The sequence below is a fragment of the Dipodomys ordii genome, unplaced genomic scaffold, assembly GCF_000151885.1.
Source record: "Dipodomys ordii isolate 6190 unplaced genomic scaffold, Dord_2.0 Scaffold126, whole genome shotgun sequence".
In the NCBI taxonomy this organism is placed as follows: Eukaryota; Metazoa; Chordata; class Mammalia; order Rodentia; family Heteromyidae; genus Dipodomys; species Dipodomys ordii.
This window is the reverse complement of record NW_012267342.1, coordinates 3,362,616-3,382,580: the sequence shown is the minus strand read 5'-3', so window position 1 is coordinate 3,382,580 and position 19,965 is coordinate 3,362,616. Positions and strand designations below refer to the sequence as shown.

Below are 19,965 nucleotides of genomic sequence, written 5' to 3'. Positions count from 1 at the left end.
AAAGTGGCAAGATATACTATATCTGCAGATCACAGGTATGAACATTGTTAAACTCTCATTCACCTCAGATGCTTTTACCATGCCATCTCAGCCAAATTTCCTCAAAGCATTTTGATATAATTGACAGGTAGTTTCCACTTGAGACAATACACTCTGTTGAGGAAACAATGGAGCATCCTTAGTTTTGATGTCAGGGCTTCAAATGTTAAAATAATTAAGAAATGAAAGACAAATGGATTAATAGAACTTAAGAGAGGGAGTTCAAATATAGACTAACATAGATAGTCTACTGAATTTGGAAGTTTAAAAAAAGCATCTCACTAGAGAAAGCACAGCATTTAAAACACTGCTGAAATATAATATTTCAAATAACTATGTAGAGTTGAACATTTAAACAAAGATAACCTGATGGCATATAAACATAAGATGTTCTACATCGTTAGTCATGGTGAAATTAATTAAAATAGAGAAGAATATCACCATGATTCTATTAAAAAGCTATATAAATGTATCAGGGAACAATAACTCATATATACTCCTAGTGAGAAGATGACATTTCATGTGACTTTGTAAAATAGTATGGCAGATTCTTAAAAGGTTTAACATTCATTTACTACCATAGAACTCTTTCATTTTACTCCCAGCGATTAATATAAAAGAACTATAAACATACCTCCACAAAAAGACTTGTTCATGAATATTCCTAATAGCTCTATTGTAAGAGTCAGAAACTGGAAACAATGAATATGTCCATCAGAGAGGAATATATAAACAGATTGCATATAATGAACCAGTACTCTGCAATAACAGCAGTGAACCACTAAAGCACACAATATAGATGATTTCAATAAAATTGTCTATTATGAAGGAAGCCAAACAAAAAGTAGTATTACTGTATTGTAACATTGAGAGAGTGTCATCTTACCTATAGTGGCAAAAATCAGATCTTGGGAAGGCCATGTGAATAGGATCAGGAGGAAAGAATTACTCATGTGCGTGAGTAAACTCTTTCTGTTGCTTAGTGATAATTTGCAATATGTTCTTACATATATACAAAAGTCCTATATTTTCTAATTGTATAATATAAATTTGTGAAATATATATATAACAAATATATATATAACAAAGCTGGTGAAAGTAATTGGACTTTTCTGTCCCAGTATAAACTTATACATGAAAACAATATATTCTCTGAATGAAAAGCTACCAGCACAACTATGTTTATTTCAGCATTATTTACTATAGGTAAGATATGGAACCAACCCAGATGCCCCTCAGTAAATGAATGGATGAAGAAAATGTGGTATATATACACAATGGAATTCTATGCCTCCATCAGAAAGAATGACATTGCCCCATTTGTTAGGAAATGGAAAGGCTTGGAAAAAATTATATTAAGTGAAGTAAGCCAGGCCCAAAGAAACATAGGTCCCATGGTTTCCCTTATTTGCAATATCTAGTATATGTCTGAGTCAAGCAGAAAAGATCAGATAAGGTGATGTTAGGGAAATGAACCCTAAGATATGTATTCAAATGTTTTTTTTTCTTTCATGAAATTGTTTCTAACACATTTACAACATTATTTATTTGTTGCATGTATGTCCCTCCCCCATAGTATAACCCCTGCTTTCACTGTATTTGATAGTTGATTTATTTAATCAAGTTTTCTGGGTAGAGGTACCTGAATGATGGTGTGAGTCATGCATATGTACAAATCCTATCATGAGAAATACTTAAGATCCATAGAAGAGGTAGCCTCTAACATGGTACTCTTTAAGGAAAGTAGAAGGACCCACGTTTAAAATCTATATTTTTCCACATCACATTCAGCTCCCTTAGTGTGACTTGACAGTTAATAATACTGAGGGTTCTCAGAATATAACAGAAAAGCACTAAGAAGAGGAAGGCAGCTTTATATATCTGCATGTCTCTGAAAGCAAAATGCCAGTTTATTAGAGTCTCAAATAGAGAAGGACACCTTGGGCATATATTTTCTCTTTTCCATTCCGCCTGCAAACCTCTTCCTTCCCTTGGCATCCTTCTTTCCCCAAGTACTCGTTTAAGTGGTTAGCCAGTTCAAGTAGAAAAGATGAAAGGATGAGATGGGAAAACCAAAAACATACTCTCCCTATCCAAAGTTTTTCAGCAAAATTGCATCTCAACCAGGTATGATGGGGAAAGAACTTGTATTAAATTAAACTCAAAGTTTTGTGAACTAAAACTTGATTATTGTCTAAGTTCGATTGGTTATATATTATTTTTAATTTATTTCATTGTTATTGTAAAGGCAATGTACAGAGGGGTGCAATGACTACATTTCTTTTTGGACAATGTCAGCCTTCCCTAGCTCTTTGCCAGCTTTCCCATTCTGTCCCCACTTACAAGTTGTATAATTCATCTTCAATATAGTGTGTAATGAGTACCACTTCTGCACTTGTTCACCTTTTGTCCCTTGCTGTGCCCTCCTTTACCCTTAATTTGAAGGACCAACAAACAACTTTTATTATGTAGAAACACTTTAGAAATAAAATCAGAGACTGAAGATTTAGCTGATACTGAATCTATGCAATGGAAGGAATGAGAAAAATTCTCCATAATTACATGTAATTATGTAATTACATGTAATTAATGATAATTTTTTAAATATTGTGTTTCATTTAGTAAATGAGATGATCAAATGTTAAATTCACTTCCTTTTCTGATAGATGATTTCAGAACTAGGCACATGAATAAGGACAAGCAGTACAAAATTAATGACTCCCACATTTTATAATTCCTGAAAAGAGAATCAAAATGTTCCCTGGAAAATACAACATCGCTAATGATAGTTCTCTAGGTTATAATGGGCCTGCAAATTCATTCCTGTATTAGTCAAAAATCTTGTGTCAGGATGACCTTTAAGTATTATGACCATGTATAATTGAAAATGTTGTAGTACTGTATGAATATAATTGAAAAGATTGGAGTTTGTTCTACCTACAAATCAACATCATGTCTCAATTGGCAACTTCATTAGTTTTGCTTAAAGTGATGTTTTGATAAGTGTCTCCTCTAAACACTCTGGACTAAGAGTTGGAAATTTTGAGTCTTTTTCTTTTGAGTGGGTGTTTCTGTTCTTGTAAGCAACTCAGGAAATATGATTCAACTTTTTGTCCTCTCTTTCTTGGGTGTTAATGACATGTATTGTTTATTATTTCTAGCAGGAAAAAAATGATGGGACATATATCTAGGGTGGATTCCCAATACCTAGACTGATGCTAAACCTTGGACTTAAAGAAGGGTAGTTAGAATTAAAATTTGCCTAGAAACAAGTAAATGAAAAGTCAAGGTAAAACAGTGTATTCACAATAACATCATGACACAAGCATAAAAATGAGAGAAGAGCATGAAGTTTACATAGAAAATTTCAAAGATTTCCAGAAAGAAGCTGGATGAGATCTAGATGAAGAAAGATTGGAAGTCTTCATGTTTCTAAGCTCCCAGTTGTCAAATTGATCTCTAAATTTAATGTCATCTCAATCAAATATCCCAGCAGAAACTTTTTCTTTCGGTTAATATTGTCATGTTGGAAGGCAGTAGAGTAACTGAGTACCAGAAGTAGTATAGGAAGAAAATGAGGAATTGCTACCTAGTAGATACAGAGTTTGAGTATTGGTTAATGGGGGGTGGGTGGGTAACAATGCTTGATAGGAAATGAACTCATGACCTTACTCATGTAACTCTAATCCCTCTGTATACTATCTTTGCAACAAAAAAGTTTTTTAAAAAAGAATAGTAATAATAGTTTCACAACAATGTAAATTTACTTCATGACAGTGAATTGCTCACTTAAAATGGCCCAAACTGGCCAGGTAAGGTATATATGTACTTATAATCTCAATAGTCAGAGAGCTAAGGCTAGATAGTCCTGAGTTGAAGAACAACTTGGGGTACTATATATAAAGCTTTGGATTATATGTATGTATATATATAATATATACAGTTTTAGCTGTATATATAGTGAGAGCCTATCTCATAAACAAGGGATAGAAATGTAGCATATAAGAATGTAGAAGGGGTTCTTTCACGTAACAACATCTTATCTGGTCATATGTACATAGCTTGTGACCTTTTCTGCTTGTCCCAGATCTATACTAGTTATTGCAAATAAGGGAAACCATCGGACCTAAGTTTCTTTGGGCCTGGCTCCCTTCAATTAATATAATTTTTTCCAAGTCTTTACATTTCCTAACAAATGGGGCAATGTCATTCTTTCTGATGGAGGCATAAAATTCCATTGTATAAATATACCACATTTTCTTGATCCATTCATCTACTGAGGGACATCTGGGTTGGTTCCATATCTTAGCTATGGTAAATAAGGCTGCAATAAACATAGTTGTGCTAGTAGCTTCAGTGTGGTCTTGTTTGTGATCATTTGGGTAATTGCCCAAAAGTGGGATTACTGGGTCATAGGAGAGCTCTATGTGGAGTCTTTTGAGGAACTTCTATACTGATTTCCAAAGTGGTTGAACAAGTTTACACTCCCACCAACAATGCAGTACGGTTCCCTTCTGTCCACATCCCCTCCAACATCTGTTGTTATTAGAGTTCTTGATTATAGCTATTCTAACTAGGGTGAGGTGGTATCTCAATGTTGTTTTGATTTGCATTTCTTTTATGGCTAGAGAGGTTGAGCATTTCTTCATATGTCTATTGGCCATTCTTATTTTCTCTTCAGAGAAGTTTCTCTTTAAGTCTTTAGCCCACTTATTCATTGGGCAGTTGTTCCTTTGAGGATTTGCTGTTGGGGGATTTCTTTTTTTGAGTTCCAAGTGTATTTTAGATATGATGCCCTTATTCATTGTATGGCTAGTGAAGATCTTCTCCCAATCCGTGGGCTTTCTATTGATCTTGCTAGCTATGTCCTTTGCCATGCAGAAGCTCTGCAGCTTCATGTAATCCCATTTGTCCAACATAGGGACACAAGTGTTTTTTTTTTTTTTTTGTTTCAAATTTATTTATAATGTACCAGGTGATTTTTTTGTTTCTTTTTATGTTCCTCCCCTATGGTATAACCTCTGTTTTCACTGTATTTGATGTCAGTGCCCTGCATCTTGTATATACACTTCTCTAATTTGAGGGGAAAGAAAAAAAAACAAAATGCTTAAATAGGTATATAGGTTGACCCATTGTAACAATGAGATTTACAAGACACTATGTTGAAAACGAACTTTACAATTTAGGCTTGGGAGGGTGAGGGGAATGTAGTTGTGGAGGTGAGAGGGAAGGGATGGAAGGGGAAAAACAAAGGAGGAGGCAACAATGCTTGATAGGAAATGTACTCATTACCTTGCTCATGTAACTGTAACCCCTTTGTACAGTATTTTTATTTTTTATTTATTTATTATTTTTGGTCCGGTCGTGGGGCCTGAACTCTGGGCCTGGGCACTGTCCCTCAGCTCTTCAGCTCAAGGCTAGTGCTCTACCACTTGAGCCACAGCGCCACTTCCGGCTTTTTTCTTTTTGCTTATGTGGTGCTGAGGAATCGAACCCAGGGCCTTGAGCATGCAAGGCAAGCACTCTACCACTGAGCCACCTTCCCAGCCCATGTACAGTATTTTTAAATAAAAATGTATTAAAATAAAAAAGGGAAAAAAGAAAATATGTAGAAGGGAAAAAATTACTGGGAGAAAATGAGGGAGAGGGTAACACTATTGAAAAAGAAATATACTCAATACCTGACTTATGTAACTGTAACAACTTTACAGTAATTTTTTTTAAAGAAGTAGGTAGAAGGTAAAGATGCAGAAGACCTTGGTATTGATTCCTGTCACAAACACAGATACACACACACACACACACACACACATACACACACAAACACAGGTCAAATTTTTGAAAATATAATTTAAATAACATCTACCATAATTAAAGAAAATAATTCATTGAAAAGTTGAGTAATTGAGTGCCAATTATTACAGCCTGGCTTATTAATATCTAGCTTATCAACTAGATAAGTGAAACTTGAAAGCATATACAATGCTGCTGGGAAAAAATGTACATAAGTATAGTTTGATAATGTAAACTCAAAACCATAATGTAAGTAGTATAGTTTGATAATGTAAACTCAAAACCATAATGTAAGTTACATTGAACTATGTATGACCATTGGGTCTCCTTAGGAATGCAATACTAGGATTCTTGCACAATTTTATTACTACTTCTTTGGACAACTTCTTCAGAGATCAAAAGCGTTTGCTGGTAGATATGCTCATTATTTTTATTGTTATGTTGGCTTAATGGAGATGTATGTTTCAAAATTCATCAGATCTTGTAGCTTGTGCACAGTTTAATGTATGCCAATCAAACTTCAATAATCCCTTGTGAAAAATAATTCCTAGTGGATTGCCAGGTGCCGGTGGCTCACACCTATAATCCAAGCTACTCAGGAGGCTGAAATCTGAGGATTGTGATTCAAAATGAGCCCTGTCAGGAAAGTCCAAGAGACTCCTATCTCCAATTAACCACCAGAAAACCGAAAATGGCACTGTGGCTCAAGTGTTAGAGCGCTAGCCTTTAGCTGAAGAGCTCAGGGACAAAGTCCAGGCCCAGAGTTCAAGCCCCACGACAGGCAAAAAAGAAAAAAAAATTTGCAGTGGATAATAGAAAAAAAAATAAAAGCCAAAAAGAGAAAAATTTAATAATAGAAGAAAAATACCTTGATGATATTAAGGTAAATAAATGTTTCTTATAGAGTGAAGCACAAACATTTAAAAAATTCATAACAGCAAAATAAGGTTTGATTATCCAAAAGAATCATTAAGAAACACACACACACACTCACATATCCAAACAAACATAAATTAAAGTAATTCATTTTGAAATAATCCTGTGACTCAAGAAATAGAGAGTATGAGCCTTGAGCAAAAGAAGCTCAGGGACAGCACCAGACCCTGAGTTCAAGCCCTGGGACTGGCACAAAAAAAAAAAAGAATTGAACTCAAATTGGTATTTAAGACTTTAATATTTTACATTAAACCATCAAGCATAATCAAATGGGCAATGATTTGATAGACAATTTCCCAAAGAAATACTTTTTAAAATATTTTAAAAGTGTTCCATATTTTTAATCATCATGGAACTATAAATAACAAGCTAAGACATTATTTTACTAAAATGGCAAAAGTTAAAAAGAGTAGTAATAGGGTTGGTAAATATGTAGAGATACTGAAAAAGAAACTAGTACTATCACTTGAAAAATTGTTATTTTGCTATAATTAAAATATACTTAGGGCTGGGAAGGTGGCTCAGTGGTAGAGTGCTTGTCTTGCATGCATAAGGCCCTGGGTTCGATTCCTCAGCACCACATAAAAAGAAAAAAGCCAGAAGTGGTGCTGTAGCTCAAGTGGTAGAGCGCGAGCCTTGAGCTGAAGGGCTAAGGGACAGCATCCAGGCCCAGAGTTCAGGCCCCACGACCAGACCAAAAAATAAAAAAATAACATAAAATAAAATAAAATATACTTCATGATGAATCAGATTCATTCCTAAGTAATTTCACTGATCCCCCCTAAAAGTTACATTTGCAAGAACAGCAAGTTATTGTTACACAAATGCTCTTGGCTTTGGTTTTCTAGTTTTTATTGTTGTTGTTGTTGTTTGTTTTTGTTCCAGTCCTGGGGCTTGAACAGGGTGTGAGTTATGACCCTAAGCTTTTATGCTCAAGGCTAGCATTCTACCACTGGAGGAACAGCTCTACTTCCATATTCTTGGTTTTTATGGTGACCAGATAGGAGCACAAATGTGTCAAAACACTGGATTGAATAATTAATATACTTATATTCTCTACTCTGCAATGATTAGGTTTTTTTTTGTTTTTTTATGGTGGGGGGGTCCGGTCGTGAAGCCTGAACTCTGGGCCTGGGGGCTGTCCCTCAGCTCTTCAGCTCAAGGATAGCACTCTACCACTTGAGCCACAGCGCCACTTTCGGCTTTTTTTGTTTTTGCTTATGTGGTGCTGGGGAATCGAACCCAGGGCCTCAGCTCTACCACTGAGCCACCTTCCCAGCCCCTGCAATGATTAGTTTTATGTGCCTATATGGAGTCGATTTTATTTGAGATAAATATTGAAAATGGTAAACATTGAGTAATTTATATTGTCTTCTGGAAATGGGGCCTGGGCAGTCTTAGCATAATTATTTTAGAGTCTGAATATAACAAAAGAGTCAGGCAACCCATTACACAAGAATTTCTACTAAAAACAACAACAACAACAAATCTGTGGTCCTGAGCTCAAGGCCTCATGTTTGTTGGACCAGCAAGTGAACACAGATCCACACTATCAGGCTTGTTTGCCTCTGGGTATTTGTACAATGATGTCTTGATTGCTGCCCAGCCACACAACTGAGTACCTTGGAACTCCTTTTATTGCTGAGATGGACTTTCCTGCCCAAGCTGTTGTAACATGTAATCTTCTCAATCTCAGTCTCCCAGGTAAATTTTGAGGAAGCTCTGGGTTTAGAAGGGATCTCAAGAACTTTTATGCCCAGGCTGCATCAAACCATGACACTCTTGCACTGTTTCCCAAATATCTGATATTATGGGCCTGAGATACTGGCATCCAGCTTACAAGAAAATCCTCTAGTGACTGTGAAAGGATTCATCACATCCACCCCACGGGGCCACACAGAGGCAGGCAGGCACAGGAGAAAGATTATTACAAGGTTTATCAGATGAGCCATATTTACCCCGGAGAGAGAGCACATTGTGGCCTCCACTATCTAGGTAGCAGCAGGGTCTGGGGGAGGGAGGGTAGGAAGTGAGGTAGATGGGAGTTCAGGTGGCCTTGGGCAGAGAGAGGGAGGGCCAGCTGTATGGAGGGAACTTCATACAGGGAGAAGCTCAGGTTTGGGTGGAGCTGAGGACCAAAGGTGGGCATAATGCTTACATTCCTTGCTCTGAGTTTAATAAAAAAAAAATAGGGGTACCAGGTTGGAGCTATGGGTGGAGATCGTTTCCTCTGGAGCTACTAACTTCTGTAAAGGTGCAAAGTAGTCAGGGGTTCCTGTTTCATTGCTCAGCCAGGTACCGTTCAAGAAGCATCTGTTTGACAATGGTTGGTAAAGGTTCTCCTTTTTGTATGAAAATAGTTATCTAAAATGTAAGACACAATTAATAAAGGGAAACATTGCTGTTAAGACAAAAATTGTTGTTAGTAGACCAAGAGAGGAATATGCCATGGGAGGATTGATTCCCAGAAGAGGCTATCAAAAACCTGAAATTACCTTTTTTGTCTTGGATTGGAGACATAGCATGGTACCTGACTCCCAGCATCTTGGAGGAGGGGGAGTAAGACTTTTCCTGCTTTAGGATCACTTACCTGAGGAGGAAGTAGCAGAGATACTAAAGCCAACTGTTGTCATAGGCTCTTTTGACTACTTCCTTCTGTCCTGGGGGCATCAAGGAAGACTGGAGCTGGGGGTCTTTAGGGTCTGGGTCTGCTCTGGGCAAGGCAGGGCAGTGTCTGTGATATCTCCAGTTGCTTGTAGAAACAGGATGGTCTTGACTTGTTCCCAGGTGGTATTCTGGGTGGGGGATGTTATCTTGTTGAAAGAGACTTTGGAAAGATCAGCTGACAAGGTGACAAGGTCAGTTAACATGAATGGCATAGGAGAACACACATTGGCCATAGGCTAGAAATATTTCATTTGGAGTATAAGCCTAATTGCAGCCCATTACAGGGAAGGAGGAATAATTGGACTTTGGGCAAGGAAGGCAGGAAGAGGTGTCTAGGGTCTTTTGGGCATCTGGGTAGGGAAAAGCATAATTGACTGGTTGGGAGTACCAGTCAGATAAATACAAATAGCAGGTGACAAAGGTACTCTCTGCTCTCTCTCTCTCTCTCTCTCTCTCTCTCTCTTCCTTCCTGCTTTTCTTTTTTCTTTCTTTCTTTCTTTATCTTTCTTTCTTCTTTCTTTCTTCTTCCTTCCTTCCTTCCTTTCTTTCTTTCTTGCTTTCTTTCTTGCTTTCTCTCTTTCTTTCTTTCTACCATTATCTATATATTTAGAAACAGGCAAAGACACAAATTGAGGAAGATAAAGAAAATAATGCATACATCTTTTTTATTCTGTCTCTCTAGAATAGCCTGACTAATGTGGGATTCCAATGTATTAAAGGGTGTGGAGCAAATTTTACAGAATGAGCTTTATTAGTACTTTCAGAAACTCAATCGAGCTAATAAGGATGTGAATATAATGTGAATATAATACATACATACATACATACATACAAGATTGCCAAAAATATTGTTGATTTTTTTTTATGAACTTTAAATATTCTCACTCCTAGAAAAATCAAGCTTGGGGCCTTATGGAGCTAATCTCATCAATTAGTCCTTTCCTCAGCATCCTTCCATAGATGTCTACGTGTCTAAATAGCCAATTCATTTTGTCTTTACTCCGACACTATCATTTTTTAAAATAAGTTTTTTATTGTGAAAATACTGTACAGAGGGGTTACAATTACATGAACAAGGTGATGAGTACATTTCTTATCAAGCATTGTTGCCTCCTCCTTTTTCTCTTAACATCCCTTCCCTCCCATCTCCACAACTATTCTCTCCCAACTCCCACCTAAATTGTAAAGTTCATTTTTCAACAAAGCGTCTTGTACATCTCATTGTTGCAATAGGTCAACCTGTATCTCTATTTAAACAATTTGTTTTTTTCCCTTACCCCCCAAATTATATCAACATCAAATACAGTGAAAACAGATGTTATACTGTGGGGGAGGGACAAAGCAACAAAAAATCATGTGGTACCTTATAAATACATTAGAAACAATAGCAAGAAAGAAAAAAAAACACTTGTGCCCTTATCTTGGGGTTGATTTTGCTTAACATCATCTTGTCTGACGTTTTCTGCTTGTCTCAGACATATACTAGTTATTGCAAATAAGGGAACTCATGGGACCTATGTTTCTTTGGATCTGGCTTACTTCACTTAATATAATTTTTTCCATCTTTCCATTTCCTAACAAATGAGGCATCATTCTTTCTGATGGAGGTATAGAATTCCATTTCTTGATCCATTCATCTTCTGAGGGGCATCTGGGTTGGTCCCATATCTTAGCTATGGTAAATTATACTCTATCATTTTTATGGCTGCACTCTTACCATAGAACCTTACTGTTTTACCAGAAAATTTGGGGGCCCACAGCTAGAATCTCTGTGTTGTTTTTGTTTTCATTTAGTTTTCTTAATGAGGTCCTATCCTTTTGGAAGCATCACAGGCCAACCTGCTCAGCCTGGTTCTCTGAAATACTCCAACAGTTTATCTTATCACTACTGTTTCTGCTGGGTTTCATGACTTCAAAGGCCTAGCTTAAAGATCAGCCAAGTGGAACACCAGCCAGTAAAGTCAATAAAGCACTGGATTTCAGAATCAGCCAACTATTGAGAGAAATTTGCAGAGTTTAGTACTCATGTTTCTTCAGTAACTTATTTTCAGGACTTTTTTCTCCTCAAAATCCTTTCATTGTGTCAGTATAAAACTCACAACTGTTATGTTTTCTGCTTTCTGCTTATTCTCTATTCCTAGAAACTAAAAATTGGAAAATGAATTTATTCAGAGGTAACAATTAAAATATCTGAGTAGTCCCATTTGGGCTTTATTTATCCTATAGAAAGGGACCGGAGATTCTATCACTTTCTGATGCTCCCTAATTTATCATTTTGAGGGAGTTGCAGATATTGAAGCATTGCTTTCCGGAGCAAAAGTTATGGGGAAGCAAAGCAATCCTTAAAAAGATGTTGTGCTGGATGCCAGTGTCTCACCCCTGTAATCATAGCTACTTTGGAGGCTGAGATCTGAGGATCACCGTTCAAAGGCAGCCTGGAAAACGAAGTGGAGCTGTGATTCAAAGTGATATAGCATTAGCCTTGAGCAAAAGAGCTTAGGGACAACAACTGAGTTCTAGCCCCACGACTGACTAAAACAAACAAACAAAAATGTAGCATCATCATTCCTATCTTCAAGCCACTTTAACAGCTTCTAATTACACCTGCTAGCCTTTGCCTAAAAGGCTTTTGTAATCTCATCCTACCCTGTGTCACCTTAGTTTTCCTACAACTGGGATCTCATGATTTCATTGTAGTCGATCTCTTCCCTCTTATTGTGTTTGCAAACATAAGCAAAGATGTCTGCAAATCTCTCTCTCCTCTTACTGTTCTTTACATTATTGTTTCAATATTACTTCCAGTGATTTATTTAAATGCATGTATCTCAATGTGATGTGCACTCTTCTTATTCAACACTTGTGCACAGTTTTGCTTCCAATATATATCCTGATATATAAATAATAAGCTGAATCATAGGTAAAGACTTAGAACAAGACAAAAATTAGTAAGGTTTAGCTATATATGCAGGAAAGGAGAGAAGACAATTATAATATCTACAAAGTTAATGAACATTCAGAAAGCAGTGAGCATATTAAAGCACAATGGAGAAGGACGAGAAAGCTAATAGAAAGAATTGATGGGTGCTACATTTGATAGTGTTCTTATTAACTGGAGAGTTTTAGATCTTGCTAATTACTTTATCATGTAGATGTGCATAGATCAGGATATACGGCAATTCCCCATAAAATTTTGCTTTGAGACTTAATAAGGTATTTTAACTTAGTGTCTAAACCAATAATATTCATCATATTGATGAATACCTTATTGATGTCATATTGAATACCTTACATGTGTGCTCCCAAGTGGCAGATCACCTTAGAGTATTTCTCCAATTTTACTATAACAAAAATATTCTTGATTAGCTGAAAGTTATTTTGTGCCTTTATTATAGTTATTCAGAAAGTAGATTAGCAGATATTGAAATATAGGATTTAAAGAAGGAGATAAACATGGTGGCACAGACATGCAATCCCAGCACTCAAGTAGCAGAGTCATGAAAGTCAACATTCCAAGTCAGTCTTACTTAGTAAGTCCTGGACCAAAAAAGAAAAAGAAAAGGAAAGAAGGGCAGTGCCAGGCAGGGCAGAAAGAAAGAAAAGAATAAAAAGAGAGAGAAAAGGAAAATACAGAAAGAAGATAGAGAAGATATTAACAATTGTAAGGTTTAGTATTCTACTTATTATCAAAATGTTCAAAGCTTGACCACTGAACATTCTACTTTCTTAGTAACAAATATCATACAGCAGCTCCAGCTTCTGATCAATTTTCCTTCAACATATGATATCTTTGTTTTTCAGCAATAATTTTCAATTTGATGAAAATGACACTTTATTTGATTATAAGAGAAATTAAAAGTATTTCCTTACATTTATTAAATACATTTCAACACAGGAATTATTTGTGTAACTTGACCACTTTTCTATCTATATTCATTTGTTTTTATACTATCCATACATTTATTTGATTTTCATTTGATTTAATTGATAGTATTAAGTATTTTAATGATAGCATCAAAATTTAAGAAAATGATATGATTGCAATTTTATTAATATTTAGACCAAATTTGTTTTCTTTAAATAATCTCCTTTTATAGACATGAACAATATTAAAAGGTCATATGTTTCTTTGTTCTTAGTGCTTTTGTACAATCAATAGAGTCATCTGATTTCAAATATAAACTCTCTGCAAAGTACTTTGCATTCACATTGCAGCACATGTACAGAATTTAAAACAGATTTTTAATATGAGGTTTAACTATGTAGCCTAGGTTGATCTGGGGCTTGCAAAGATCAGATAGCTTTCAGACTCAGAATCCTCCTGCTTACCTTTCAAATGATAGGATTACAGTTGTGTGCTTCCTCAACTGGGTTATTCATCTTCCTTACATTTGTTGTACAATCTTGAAAGACTTTTGCTTTAAATTTCATGGCTTTCACAATTGTAAAAATGTTGCTTTTGTCTATTTTTCTAGGTAGTTCTTCATGCAATGTGTATTTATAAAGGACTCTTCCCACCATAAGAGAAACAGAAATACACACATACACACACAAACACACACACACACACACACACACACACCAACGCACCTGGATCTGATGCTAGGCACTTTTCCCTATTCCTTTGCCATCTCCTTGACTTTAATAATAGTACTCCTTAATAGTCATTTTTTAAATAATTAAAATTAAATTACTTGTGTCCAAGTGCCATGGCATGTACCTGTAGTTCCTGCTACTCTGGAAATTATGGAAGGATTTTGACAACATAACAATGTACACATTATGCTAATCATTACATTTATTTAATGTTATTTTTAACTGGTAAATATTTAGGATGGTATATAATATCACAAATTTGTGTGTATATACATACATGTATATATGTGCATACATACATATGGATATATATATATATATACATGTATATATAAACATATCTGGAGTCAAACCAACAATTTTCTTTCAAAATAATTGTTTACCTTTTTATTCCTAAAAATGACAGAATATTATATGAATATCTCAAATTATGTTAGATCTAAAATCATAATGATAAAAATCATAATCATCAAGAGACTGAACTGAACTAAGTAGAGGGAAAGAAATATCTTATATAGCTAAGATAAAAGCAGATTTTGAAGATTTGTTCAACCCTCATTCTATGCTGTACTGGGAACATAGGAACATTTTAGTAAATATTGATTGATTGATTCACTGATTGCAAAACAAATTTGAGGGCATTTAAAATGTGAGTGATTTGCCTGAGCTGTACAAATAATATTACACAGAACTATTTCCTCATAATTTTTATGGCACACAAGTGTTCAATATGTTTGACTTGCCAATCAATAGATATTTATTGCTTACTAGTAGAAATCTCAATGATTTTGTAATCAAATAAAAGAAATGTACAATAGACATTAAACTATTAAAAAATAAGAATTCAAAAAAAGGTGTTTGCGAATGACACCTGTCTGGTGAATCATTCCTATATAAATGAGAAGACTTCTCTGATCTGATATCAATAGTTTTAGGTGGCATTCTTTAATACATTCAACTAAAATAGTTAAAATATGATATTTTAAATTAAAAAACTACCTAGTTTTCAAGTCTGAGGTTTTAGCTCAGTTGCAAAGTGATTTTTCCAGTGTGCATGAGGCCCTAGGTTCTATCCCCATCACTGAGAGAGAAAAAATTTCTATTTTGAAGCAAGAAGCTTGTTTGTTGCCAGTAGTATAAACATAAGTGTTTTTAAAGTGCTAGAACAAGATAAAAAGCTTGACATCTCAATTTCATTGTTACATTTCCTATTTTATTCTGGATGTCTATGAATTCTTTGTTCCACTAAATCTCATTCCAATAACCTTAAGGAGAAAATCCAATTCAGTATCTAGTGATTAATATTCATATCTCTCTGTAATAATGCTTTTATCATGTATTTATTATGAAGGGGTTAAACTAGTTCCCCATATGCAGAAAATAAATACATATTTCCCCTGATAAAATACCAAGAAAATGAAAACAAATAGGTGGATTTATGGATATGTACCTAAAAATCACTAAAGGATAGATGATTTTGTTTACAAAGCTGCCTTAATAACCAGAAGAGATCCCTGCCAAATTCTTTTGATCATATCCCTTGATGTCAGTAATAAAGAGAGTCACAATTCTTCATTCAACTCTGCTCAATCCTGGCTCAGTTGTTTAGCCAGTCATGATTTTAAACATTAACCCCTCTCACTCTCTATACATTTTTCTCTCTCCCCCCATTCTATAAATATTGTATAAGAAATAAATTACACAGACTACTCTTAATACTGGATGTTTCCAAATAAAAGTAAAATAGGTTCTTTCTCCCTCCCTTTCTTCCTTCCTTCCTTCCTTCCTTTTCTTCCTTTTCTCTCTCTCTCTTTCTTTCTTTCTCTCTCTTTCTCTTTTTTCTCTCTTTTTCTTTCTCTCTCTTTCTCTCTTTTTCTTTTTTCTTTCTTTCTCGTAATATCATGCCTGACACTCAATATCCTCCAAATTTTGCCTTCTTAGGGCTTGAATTAGATATAAGATCCCCCATGCCCAGTTTCGCATATCATTGATACTATTTCTTCACCAATTTTTCTGAGTTAAGTGAGTTGATACATTAATAGCAGGAAAACAGAGTAAGCATTTGATAAACATTAGCAGCTTGTGCCTTTACTTTCGTTTAGCTATTGTCTTAATATGCATGACTGTCACACCCTCCATTTCCCCAACCTTCTCCTCATCCTTTGGAGCATTTTATTTGTGAACATGAAGGCAGACTGGAGTAAGTAACAAGGCTCAGCCCTGCCCCAGTTCGGAAAGTAATGATTGGATAAGAATATTCAAAGTGTGACATTGACCAAGACTCTTTTTTTTTTTTTTTTGATGGTCCTGAGGCTTGAATTTGGAGTTTGAACTCAGGACCTTGGTGCTATCCCTGAGCTTCTTTTACTTGAGGCTAGTGCTCTACACTTGGTCACAGCTCTACTTCTGGCTTTGATTTGTTGGTAGTTATCGGAGATGAGTCTCATGGACTTTCTTACCTGGGCTGGCTTCAAACTACAATCCTCAGATCTCAGTCTTCTCAGTAGTTAAGATTACAAGTATGAGCCACTGGCACCCAAAAGCTAAGATTCATTTTATCAAGATGCATTGTATGCACAAACTGGTTTGTTAAATGGCAATAAAATCATAATAATAATGCATATCTTACAAAAGAAAGAAAAGTGAAGGAAGGGGTAGATTGGGAGGATTGGGTAAGAAATGGGATGCATTGATCAAGAAATACTGAATTTGTAAAATGTTTTGTTGAATGTTAACTGCAATGTAAAACTACTTAATGATAAATAAATAAATAAATAAAACAATGGGCAGTCAGGAGCTGGTGCCTCACACTTGTAATCCTAGCTACTTAGGAGGCTGAGATCTGAGAATGGAGATTTGAAGCCAGCCTGGGCAGAAAAGTTGCCATGGTTGTCTCCAATTAACCACTCAAAAAGTGATGCTGTGGCTCAAAGTGGTAGCGCACTTGTGTTGAGCAAAAGAGCTCAAGGACAATGCCCAGGGCCTGAGTTCAAGCCTTAAAACCAACAAAAGAAGACAATAATTTATATAAGTATAGATTTTTTTAATATGCTGAGAAAATTTCCAGCAAATAAATTCAATTCAGCATCTTTTATGTCTCGTTTATATGTCTGAAGAAGACAATATTTCATATTTCTGACTTCAGTGAAACACGTGGAAGCCTTGTATAAACAACATTTTCTCAGAATTGTGCAATTATTTTTCCAGAAGGTTTTGGCAAAAGAGAGCTGTGGGTTTGAGACCAGCCTGGGAAACATAATAAAGTGCTGGGTCATAGGGGAGTTCTATGTGGAGTCTTTTGAGGAACCTCCATACTGCTTTCCAAAGTGGTTGAACAAGTTTACACTCCCACCAACAATGCAGTAGAGTTCCCTTCTGTCCACATCCCCTCCAGCATCTGTTGTTATTAGAGTTCTTGATTACAGCCATTCTAACTGGGGTGAGGTGGTATCTCAGATTTGCAACAATGAGATGTACACGACCTTATGTCGAAAAACGAACTTTACAACTTTGGCGGGGGGGAGTGCAGTCCTGGAGATGGGAGGGCAAGGATGGTAGGGGAAAAACAAAGGAGGAGGCACAATGCTTGATAAGAAATGTACTCATTACCTTGCTCATGTAATTGTAACCCCTCTGTACAGTATTTCCACAATAAAAAAAAACTTATTTTTTTTTTTAAAGAGTAAAGTCCTGTCTGAAATGAAACTGTCACCAGGGTTTTCGACCTTGTTGCCCTTAGGCGACAAGGACTGCAGTGGGGAGGAGGGGAGGGCTGTCGAAAGTGCTGACCCAGACCACACCTCTGTTGATTGAAACTTTACCCCCAGAGAACTACATGCCTGGCACTGCCAGCCTCCTGAAGGACATAGACAAAAAGCTCCTGGTCCTGCTGAGCAATGGAAGGACCCTTAGAGGATTCTTAAGATGCATTGATCAGTTCGCTAACTTAGTGCTGCATCAGACTGTGGAACTTAATTACATGGGAAAAAAAAATCGGTGACGTTTCTCAAGGGATTTTTGTGGTCAAAATGTGATCCTACTAGGAGAAAACAATTCGGAAAAGGAGCGTGGCACGCCTCTGCATCAACTTGTCAGTTGAAGAGATCTTAGAACACAGGGTAGAGAGGCAAACCAAGTTGCAGACCTAGAAGTTGAAAGTTCAGGCCCTTAAAGATCCGGGTCCCTCCATTTCTGGAGCACGCACTCTTGATCATATTACGTTCCTTGGTCAGAAGCTCTAACTCTGGGTGATCAGGAGCTATGTCATTGACAGAAAGTGACATCCTGGTCACCTCATACACTGAACTGTAATTTTGAAATCATTTTTATTGCTAATTCTTTCACATATATAATATGAATAGATCAAGATGTTTTATTTAACTTTATTTAAATAAGAAAAAAAAACATTGCTTAAGGAAACAGTGGAATGAACTCCTTTCACCGTATGTGTCTGCTGTGCTGGCAGCTACATCTTGGTATCGCTTTTCTTCTCCCAAAGTACAGTTTGTGGGAGACATTGTGTATTTCTTTGTAATTTGTAATTAAAATATGAATCTCATACCCTGCTCTCCACAAAACAAAACAAAATAAAACAAATGAACAAAACTAAACAAAAAAGGTCTTCAAAGAATGCTAAATCTAATGAAGATATAAGATAGGGGAACAAATGGGTTATTACTGTTAGTCAAAGCATTCAGTTGCTAAGCAACTGACCCAGAATAATGAAATCACACGTGCTCAGAAAGGATTTATGGACAGGAGTATCCCAGGCAAACTGATGAGTGAATACAATACAAAACATTGAAAGTGGGCAAAATGAACAAGAAAGAGGAACAGAGTGGTGGCCAGTATGTCTGAAGATGACTACGAAAAGAGTAATAGGATTCGAGCTGCAATCAGCCCAGTAATCTAGACCATGAAGGACTTCTCTGATCTCTTCAAGACAGAGGGTAATCTTCCTTTCCTCTACAGGAGGGGGCATATCCTGTTGGAAGTGACACAATCTGATTGATTCCTTTTATAAAAATTTCAACCACCTATAGGAAGAAGCCTGGATTCATGGTGAATAATACCTACATCATGTGCACTTTTCTCTTTCTTGCTAAGTTTTTCAGCAAGACAGGGTATAGAGGAAGTCTTGGTTTACTATTACAATCTGTGTAGCCTTCAATGCTTTGAAAGTCTCTTTTTGTAATTATAAATATTTTGAGTATATCATTTATTTTACCTTCAGAAATATTTTAAGGTGTTCATTTCTTTAGAACTAACCTTAATCCTTCTGGAAATGGGGGGAAATAAATGATCTTCATTCCAGTCCAGGAGTATTACTTTTTATAGATGTAGCTCCAAATTTTTGTTGACTTTAGTCCTAAGTGAAATTGCACATTAAACCTGGCTGATTCAAATGGGTAAAATCATCAATATTTCACTTCTTACTTCTTCTAAAAAAATAAAAAAGGAAGCAAAAGAAAAAAAACCCAAAGCCTGATGTGCTAAAATAAGTTTAAAATCTAAACCACAATGTTATCTTAAATTTAATTTTGGCAGGAAGTAGATACATTTTATCCTGAAACAACAGATGTGACTAAAAGAATTGATCTTGTTGAGATTGTTACTGTTGTATGGATAGAAATCAATATTAACAATAGCATTCTCCATTGCACATTCTGGCAGGGAAATTTTTACCATTCATGAAGACAAGTGGAGCTTACCCTTCATTGTAGTGTCACAGCCCACTTCTGATGGAAAACATTTTTATCTGGAATTCACTAAGTCATTTATCATAGTAAGACATCACAGGTAATGAGACAGCATCAGATAGCTATAGGGAAACTGTCTTCATTAATTATGTTGAGGAGTGGAATTGGGGTCTGTGAACTTCCAGTGGCAGAATAACAAATAAGGTAATGCAATTTGCCATTCAAATACATTTAAGTG

At 35.9% G+C, this 19,965-nt stretch overlaps 1 pseudogene; it reads left to right on the top strand.

The window, feature by feature from the left end:
- The first annotated feature begins 3,833 nt into the window (after positions 1-3,833).
- LOC105996083 lies at positions 3,834-18,269 on the top strand (annotated as a pseudogene).
- The last annotated feature ends 1,696 nt before the right edge of the window (positions 18,270-19,965 follow it).